At 39.7% G+C, this 9,085-nt stretch overlaps 1 long non-coding RNA gene across 1 annotated transcript; it reads right to left on the reverse strand.

Annotated features, from left to right (window-relative positions):
* Window positions 1-6,230: 6,230 nt before the first annotated feature.
* Window positions 6,231-7,607, reverse strand: LOC121773980. Its single transcript, XR_006044892.1, has 2 exons — window positions 7,321-7,607; window positions 6,231-7,216 (listed from the first exon to the last, which is right to left on the reverse strand). It is a non-coding gene; the product is annotated as an uncharacterized LOC121773980 (long non-coding RNA).
* Window positions 7,608-9,085: the final 1,478 nt, after the last annotated feature.

The following is a 9,085-nucleotide window of genomic DNA, read 5'->3' on the forward strand; positions in this document are numbered from 1 at the left end:
TGCAATGACGCTTGTTTCAATCCATAGAGGGATTTAACCAGTTTGCATACCTTTTTGTCTTGTACATGTACTACAAAACCTTCAGGTTGTTCCATATAGATTTCATCTTCTAGTTCACCATTTAGAAACGCAGTCTTTACATCCATGTGGTGAATATCAAGATTGTGCAATGCAGCAATAGCGAGAAGCACTCGGATAGATGTAATCCTTGTTACAGGTGAATAGGTATCGAAGAAGTCATGTCCTTCCTTTTGTTTAAAGCCTTTGGTTATCAGTCTAGCTTTATACTTGTCCACTGTTCCATCGGCCTTATATTTCCTTTTAAGTACTCATTTGCAACCTAGAGGTTTCGCACCTTCAGGTAGATCTACCAACACCCAAGTGTGGTTTAGAAAAATTGAATCAATTTCGCTTTAAACAGCTTCTTTCCAATGCAACCCGTCTGGGCCATCGAAGGCTACTTTATAGATGTCGGTTCTTCATCTAACATAAAAGCAATGTAGTCTGGACCAAATGTTTTTGGTGTTCTGACCCTACTACCACGTCTTAGTCCTGTATTCTTTTGATCGGGCCTTGCATGCTTGCACGATTCAGGTTCCTCATCCACTGATTTAGAACTAGTAGTTTCATCCTCACTTCTTGTCTCAGAATTGGATGCTACATTTTCCTTCTTTTTACAAGGAAATGTATTTTCAAGAAATACCGTGTTTCTTGACTCAATTGTTGTTCCCACGGTCACAGTCAGTATTTCAGACTTCTGGTCAACAAATCGATATGCACTACTGTTAAGTGCATATCCAATGAAGATGCAATCAACCGTTTTAGGTCCGATTGTAACTTCTTTGGGCGGAGGAACAATCACCTTTGCCAAACACCCCCCACACTTTGAGGTATTTGTAGGATGGCTTCCTTCCCTTCCACAACTCATAAGGAGTAACATCTTTTCCTTTGAGAGATATTTTATTCAAGATATAGTTTGCTGTCAAAACAACTTCCCCCCACATGTTATGTGGTAATCCTGAAGTCAGTAGCAATGCATTCATCATCTCTTTTAGAGTTTGATTTTTGCGTTATGCAACACCATTAGATTGTGGTGAATATGGTGCAGTCGTTTGATGGATTATACCACTTGTGTTGCATAATTCCTCAAACAGGGCTACATATTCGCCTCCTCTATCGCTTTGAATCGTTTTGATTTTACAACCAAGTTGATTCTCAACTTCGTTCTTATAATTTTTGAACGCTTCTATTGCTTCATCTTTACTTCTTAAAAGATAAATGTAGCAATACCTTGTGCAATCATCTATGAAAGTGATAAAGTACTTTTTACCACCTCTAGTTTGCACCATCTTTAAATCACATACGTCAGTGTGAATTAATTCAAGGGGTTTTGTGCTTCGTTCAACCGAGTGAAACGACAACTTAGTCACTTTTGTTTCAAGACAAATTTCACATTTATCTTGGGTATCCAATTCATTAGCCTTTAGTAAATCTAAATTCATTAATCTTTTAATGGCTTTTGAATTTACATGTCCCAATCTACAATGCCACAAATTTGAACACTCCGTCAAGTAAGAGGAAGTAGATGCTTTATTATTATTAGCCAATGGCTTTGCAACACTGCGAGTTGCCACACTAAGCTTGAAAAGCCTATCGGTTACATAACATTTTCCGAGGGATTTTCCAAACTTATACAATACAAACCTATCAGACTTAAATACAAGTTTAAACCCCTTATTAACTAGTATTGATCCTGACACTAGGTTCTTGCGGATGTCCGGGACATGCAGCACATCCTTCAGCGTTATTGTGACGCTAGACGTCATCATGAGGATCACATTTCCGATGCCAAGGACTTCGGAGGATGCTTGATTCCCCATGTTGATCTTCCTACCATCAACGGGACTGTAAGTTGAAAACTTACTCCTATCGGCACAGACATGAGCAGTTGCTCCAGTGTCGATGTACCAGCCTCCCTTGATTTCAATCAAGTTGGCTTCTTCAGTGACCACAGCAATGAGGTCGCTTTTATCCCAGTCTTTGAACTCCTTCTCAACGACGTGGGCTGCCGACTTCTTCTTCTTGCTGCGGCAGTCTTTGGCAAAGTGGCCAGTTTTGCCACATTTGAAGCATTCGCCTTCAAATTTCTTTGTAGGCTGCTTTCCCTTCCCCTTATCCTTTTGACTTGGGCGAGGGCGTTTGTTAGAGGGACCGCTCCGCTCCAACAGATTGGCCTTGGCTTCAAGTGGGCTAAAGCCCTTAGCCTTTTGGTCGCTTTTGCGCACATCAGCCTCAATGCGCAATTTCACGATTAAGTATTCAAGAGTCATCTGCTTTCACTTGTGCTTGAGATAGCTCTTGAAGTCCTTCCAACTAGGAGGAAGCTTGTCAATGATCGTGCACCTTAAGAATTTGCAGGCAAGGTCATCCCTTCAGCCACTAGTGCGTGGATGATCATTTGGAGCTCTTGAACTTGCTCCATGATAGGTCGAGAGTCGACCATCTTGTAGTCCATAAATTTGGATGCTACAACTTGCTCAGTACCTGCAGCATTATCTATGCAGTACTTCCTTTCTAGGTTTTCCCACATCTCTTTTGATGTGGTTACAACGGAGTATACATTGTACAAACTATCATCTAAAGCATTTAGAATGAAATTTTTACAAAGATAATCTCCTTTTCTCCAAGCTTCATAGTCCGCCATGACTTCGAGCCTAGTCTTTTGGTCACTTGGCGCGGGCGGGTCGTTTTCCGTGAGGAAGTTGGCGACGCCCAATGTTGTCAAGTAGAATAACATTTTTCGGTACAACCTTTTGAAGTCAGATCCTCCAAACTTTGGTGGCTTCTCGGCAGGTGGCATCATTCTTGGTGCCAAAGGTGTCGTACTTGGTCCATGGAAGGAACCAATTCCGTTGCCCCCGAAGGAGCCAACAACATGGTTGGGCATAGTGCCCCCACCATTCATGTTGGGCATAGAGCCCGCCATGGTCGTACCAGTCCCGAAGGAACTAGCACCCGCGTGAGGCCCGAAGGCCCCAGCATTCGCGTGAGACCCGAAGGCCCCAGCACTTGATCCATTAAAGGATCCGAAGGAACCACTAAAAGTGGAACCAACCGATTCACTCGAGGTGGATCCACCAGTGTGCCTAAGGGGGTTAACAAACTCCCAAGGGGTTGTTGATGAAGATGGATAGCGCCCAGGAATGGCATCATCGTCGGAATCGACGATGTGTTGACCGGTGCAGTGGTCGCAGCGGTGGCCGGAACAGTTGAGGCGGCGGTGGCTGGAGTAGTAGCAGCTGAAGTATTGGCGTTGGTCGACATCTCCAGCAAAGGTATTAAGTTTCGAAAGTGATTAAGTTCAGTTTAGATCAGAATCCTTCAACGGCAAGTATATCTCGTCTTGCGATTGTTGGAGAAATGGTGAGATAGACAATACCGAGCGTAATACAACCCAAGAAGGAAGAACTAAAACTGAAAATTACAAAGATATCGAAACTATAAACTGGAAATAAACTTAGCCGAGTCGAGGAGGCCTCTTTCCGCAAGACGAGATACGCCCCGGTAGTGCTCTCGGTTTGGCGTGTCATCCCCAAAGATAAAACGGCTACGTCTCTGGTGAAGCAGCACCGCAATCAACAGAGCTCTGGTGAACTAGATGGAGGAGAGGGCAGAGCTTCGGAAAGGAAGACTATGCATAGAGTATGATACTTGTGAGTATGTTATTCTATTGTACTGTCGTGTACTAATGCAAGGAATGACTAGCCTATTTATAGGCTTGGTTCACTGCGGGGGTCAACTCAGCCTTGATGGCTGTCATCATGGCTCATTATGGCGGGGCAGTAACCGCCGACCGTTACGAGGTTGAACGTTGGAGAGGTCGACGTTGAATCTAGACGTTGTACACGCCCTAGTTCAACCGTCACATGTGGACTTCGACTTGATCAGGACGCTGATCAAGCCATCGCTCAAGGCGCATCAGGTCTAGTTGATCAAACTACTGATCAAGGCGCAGCATGTCAAGTTGATCAGGCTGCTGCCCAAAACTTAGGTGGTCCAAAACATTAAGTCTGGATCTAGGGACAAGCGCAAGAACCAAGCCCAAAGACCACCCAAAGACCAATTGTCAAGACCAAGACCAAGACCAAGACCAAGACCAAGACCAAGGGCACGGGCACGGGCGCGGGCGGCTCGGCGCGCATGTGTTTTAATTAGTCAACTTTATTGGAAACCACATATACTATTTGAATATTCTAATCCACATGACACCTTTCACTCAATGATAGTACAATTTTTTGTAATTGGATTGCAAACCAATTACAATAAGGGTGACAGACTTGAGTCATATGACCATATATATTTCTGTAAATTACACACGCGGCGTGTGTGTATATAATTAAATATAAATTTTAAATATTACACTCCATCGTTCCTCTGTAGTTGAGTTATTAGAAATGAATTACTCACCTTTAAAAGGTCTTATAAGAAGGAGGATTATCCATACTTATATAGATAATTTAAGATCGTCACTAAGTCGATGTGAGACCAGATTTAAGAGTTTTAACATGCCCCCTCACTTGTGGGCCGGAATGACACATCGGACTCCCATCATATGGATAGGCAAGAGAATAGATAAAGAGTAAAATCCTTTATCGACTTGGGCCCGCTCAGATACCATATTAGAATGAATCACTCACCCTTAAGAGGTCTTATAAAGGGGAAGGTTATCCATACTTATATAGATGAGTTAGGATCGTCGCCAAGTCGATGTAAGACAAGATTTAAGAGTTTTAACATGAGTCGTATTCCTTTTTGGGTTGCCCCACTGTAGCAGAGTCGTTTCCTTATTTGGCAAAAAGCATCAACTTTTCTTATCTCTTACTTTATTCTCTTCATCTCACTACCTTTTTCCTTTTCTACTTTATTATTCATTTATTTAACTCACTTAACACAACTTTTCTTACCTGTCGTGTCGAAAAGAAACATATGTACTACAGAAGGACAAAGGGAGTATAAATTTTAAATTCTATATACATAAAGTATTAAATTAAATTGTAAAAAAAATTAAAACTTTTGTCAAATTCAATTTTTTACGACTTAAAATATCAGCCAGAAAAATGTTGAAGTTTGAATTCATTCTTATTTATTTCATGATGAAAAATTCAGTCTTCTACATAATATTACTCACATTTTTCAACTATATAATTTCATTTTTTTATGAATAAATAGCATTATTAAATTTATCGACTTATAATTTTTCGGCTTTCAAATTATATAATGACCTTTAAAGCTGATTAGGTTTCACAAAAAACTTAACTTAGAATTATTTAGAACAAATCAAAACCTTATATTTTTATGATTGATTTTTAATATTGTGGGATGAATTAGAATTATATACTCCAAACCTCATTATTTTTGCACGTCGTCGTATCTGGTTGCTTTGATTTCGTTCACATATCTTTAATTAGCCGAAGGAATCAGTCTTGATTAGAGAAACAAGTAAGGCTTCTTATAGGTTAAAACTTTTGACTCAAAAATAAGATAAGTGATAAAAGGAAGAGATTTTCTTCATTCACTCTTATATTTTACGGCCTGATTTACACCTCTTTAAATAGGTTTAACAATAGCTAAACATGGCAAGGATCCTTTCCAATTATTTTCCTAATCACATGGTAATTTTCCTTAACCAATTACTTTCCTAATCACATGGTAATTTTCTTTAACTACATGATTCTAATTGATTTCTTTCCAACACTCCCCCTCAAATTAAGTAATGGGATCACTCATTCTTAACTTGCCCAATACTTCACGGAAGCTTCTTGAATCCACAGCCTTAGTCAGAATATCGGCCAGTTGGTCTTCAGATCTCACAAACGGGAGCTCTACTATCTTGGCTTCTATTTTGTCTTTGATGAAGTGCCTATCCACCTCGACATGCTTTGTCCGATCGTGCTGAACAGGGTTTTCAGATATACTGATTGCCGCTTTGTTATCACAGAACAACTTACACGACTTTTGTGACTTTAGGCTTAGCTCTGTCATTAGCTTCTTCAGCCATAAAATCTCAGTCAGACCTGTAACGACCTGCTAAGCCGATATTATTAGAAACAATATTATTAGCTTGATTACTTATATAAGTAACTTTTATGCGATTAAATCCGAGCCACGATAAATTGTCGTTGTTGTTTTGATGTTAGACAAGTGAATAGAAAATATAGATATATTACACCTATAAGAATATAATATTTAAATAAATGAATAAATAAGATCCCAAAACTTAATTTTGTTATGTCCGATACATCCAACGAAGTCAAACGAAAATTTCATCTATACATCGTATGTCTTAAGAAAGCGAACACTTCAACGTGAACGGCCGCGAACATAAGCCAATTATACCTACACCAAATTAAATAAACCAGTAAATAACTAAATAATTAAATGATTAATAAATAATAATAATAAAAAATCTCTCAAAAAGGGGAGGGCAGATTCAGACGCTCTAATATAACATTTAATGCTGCAATCAAAATTTTCTAAAGAGAAATCATTCTTCTGACAATATTTTATGCTGCATTAAATGGCATGTTACAAAAGAATATTTGAGGGGATTTTATCAGATCACTTGCTGTACTATTATATACTTACCAACCAACCATTGCCCCACCTCCAACCAAACAATACATCCAAATCATTTCCAACGAAGCAGAAAAGAGAGAGAACGTACACATCAGTGGAGAGTTGCAGTAAAGCTTTTTCCTAACACATAAAAAGGTAACTAATAACAACACAAGTTTTTTTTTTTTTTTCTTCTTTCTTCTTCTTTCCACAACATGCATATGTCAAGATTTTAGCACCAACGAATACTAGCAAATTGCATCTATAGCAAAGAAAATATAGAAATAACAATCTCTAGCAAAGAACATAGTGACTTAATTTAGGGACGAAAATCTGCTGCCCCATCACCAAATTAGCATGATATGGATTTCATATAGATATCTTAGCACCTTAAGGACATAGAAGCCATAGCATCCCAAGAATCTAAAAAAAAAAAATATAGAAAATAGCAGATTCTTAATGAATAATGGGAACTTAGCTTGAAATGACAAAGGAGCCTGCCGAAGAAACTTACGGCAACGAGCTCGGCACTCCGTCGCCGACGATGGCAGCCCACGCTCCAAAAACACATCCTTCCTTTTCTTTCCATGAATCTGGAAATCTTGGATTGAAATTAACAAATTTTATTATCAAAAGGTATTTAAAATATAATCTAAAGAAAAAAAAATAAATAAAAGAGAGGGGATGGAGAAACCGGCCACCTACCTGTCGGAAACGGCGTCGTCCGCTGGAGGGAAGGTCCTCAGTGATGGCGGGGCGCGAACCCGCGGCCACGGCATACCCGCAGCGGTGGTGGTGGTGCGACGAATCTGGACCAGCCGAGAGGCTGGCGGCGCTCAGTCTAGGCGAGAGAGAGAAAAGGAGAGAAAAGGAGAGAGAAGGAGAGAAGAGAGAGGAGGCGGAGGCGCGGTGGGCGGTGGTGCTGAGGGTGACGACGGCGAGGGACCGACGGGGAGGCTGGCGGCGGCAACAAGATGGGAGAATGGAGGCTACTGCACAATTTTGAAATGAAGAAGAAGACTAAGTGTAGGGTATTTGAGTGTGTAGTTTTTTTTTATTGGGCTCATGATTTAACAATTTGGGTCATGCAATTAAAAAAAAAATCGAGCCCAACTACTTCAAATTGATTTGAGACTTCAAGGCATAGTATATGGTGAGGCCAATTCCGAAATTAAACTATTTTGGGCTTAAGAATAAAATGGTTAAGTAAGCTAAAATAAATAGTTGTGACCCAAATTGTTTTATTTATTTAGGAATAGTTAGTAAAGTATAGAATACCAATTTTTGGTTGGAACCTAACTAGCAAACGAAGTGGTAGTAAATAATGCAAGATTTGGAAATTTCTAATAATAATAATAATAATAATAATAATAATAATAATAATAATAATAATAATAATAATAACTTTATTAATAAAGTTAAACCTTGAGATTTTATTTCTCATTTAATTAGATTAGTTTAAAACTAAATTAGTATTTTCCTATTGTGTTGTTTCAAAAGGTTATCTCCGCAAGTAAGGTCGGAGTAAGAGATTCAAGTAAGGGAAGTAAGCGATCAAGGTGAGCTTTCCTATACTAAAAATACAAATCGTATTTTATGAAAACACGAACACATGTTCGTGATTATTAAAGATGTTGTCTTGCCATAAATGTTTTGTGTATGATGCCTATCTGTTGGCTACGGCCAAGTGAATTATGAATGATGATATAAGTCGAATTCGGGTCCCAGTGAGGGTGGTGTCCCCGCTCGGACTAGTGTACACAAGCTACCTCTGACATGTTGGGCAGAGCAGGTGACCGAGGAAGGTGGCCACCTTCCCGGCACAAGGATACCTCTGACATGATGGGCAGAGAAGGTGACCGTGCGAGAACACCATCTCGACGGCACAATGTGAACGGATATGGCTAAGTACAGGAAAAAGGGCCCAATGTGATATTTTTTAGTAAGCTCGGGTCTTTTCAATAAAACCCCGAGTATTACTGTGATGATGGCTTGACAATGTTTTTCAAATGTATATGTGTAACTTTCGGCAATGTGTTCACTGAGTACTTTTGTACTTAGCTCTGCATATATTTCTAAATGTGCAGGTTGTGTCGTGGAAAGGGGGATGAACAAGTGCTGTGTAGAGCAATCTAGTAACTATCTATGAATAAAACTCTCGGAGGTTCATGTCTCCATACATGGACCGCGTTCTTTTGTTTCCGTGGTGCTAGTTAAGAGGCAGTGTCTATTTTACTTTTGACTCTGATAATCAGAACTTGTATGAACGGTCGCTCGATTCTGCATGATCGAGTGTATTTTGTTATAAGTATTTTCCTTATTTGACTTTATTTTTGTGTGTCTCGTTCTGCTTTGGCTTTAATTTTCCCTAAATTCTATCCCCGCTTTTTTTATAGTCCATCCTTAGTCACGGTTCCCCGGGTCATGCTATCCTTAGCTAACTGCGGTCGTGACAGAGTGGTATCAGAGC

Source organism: Salvia splendens, chromosome 17 (genome assembly GCF_004379255.2).
Source record: "Salvia splendens isolate huo1 chromosome 17, SspV2, whole genome shotgun sequence".
In the NCBI taxonomy this organism is placed as follows: domain Eukaryota; kingdom Viridiplantae; phylum Streptophyta; class Magnoliopsida; order Lamiales; family Lamiaceae; genus Salvia; species Salvia splendens.